The sequence below is a fragment of the Bison bison genome, unplaced genomic scaffold (assembly GCF_000754665.1).
Source record: "Bison bison bison isolate TAMUID 2011002044 unplaced genomic scaffold, Bison_UMD1.0 scf7180017864063, whole genome shotgun sequence".
Lineage (NCBI taxonomy): Eukaryota > Metazoa > Chordata > Mammalia > Artiodactyla > Bovidae > Bison > Bison bison.
Genome location: NW_011494635.1, coordinates 13,567,650 through 13,568,228, shown reverse-complemented (window position 1 = coordinate 13,568,228; position 579 = coordinate 13,567,650).

The following is a 579-nucleotide window of genomic DNA, read 5'->3' as shown; positions in this document are numbered from 1 at the left end:
TCAAGTGGGCCTTAGAAAGCATCACTACGAACAAAGCTAGTGGAGGTGATGAAATTCCAGTTGATCTATTTCAAATCCTGAAAGATGATGCTGTGAAAGTGCTGCACTCAATATGCCAGCAAATCTGGAAAACTCAGCAGTGGCCATGGGACTGGAAAAGGTCAATTTTCATTCCAATCCCAAAGAAAGGCAATGCCAAAAAATGCTCAAAGTACCGCACAATTGCACTCATCTCACACGCTAGTAAAGTAATGCTCAAAATTCTCCAAGCCAGGCTTCAGCAATACATGAACCATGAACTTCCTGATGTTCAAGCTGGAAGGCAGAGGAACCAGAGATCAAATTGCCAACATCCGCTGGATCATGGAAAAACCAAGAGAGTTCCAGAAAAACATCTATTTCTGCTTTATTGACTATGCCAAAGCCTTTGACTGTGTGGATCACAATAAACTGTGGAAAATTCTGAAAGAGATGGGAATACCAGATCACCTGATCTGCCTCTTGAGAAATTTGTATGCAGGTCAGGAAGCAACAGTTAGAACTGGACATGGAACAACAGACTGATTCCAAATAGGAAAG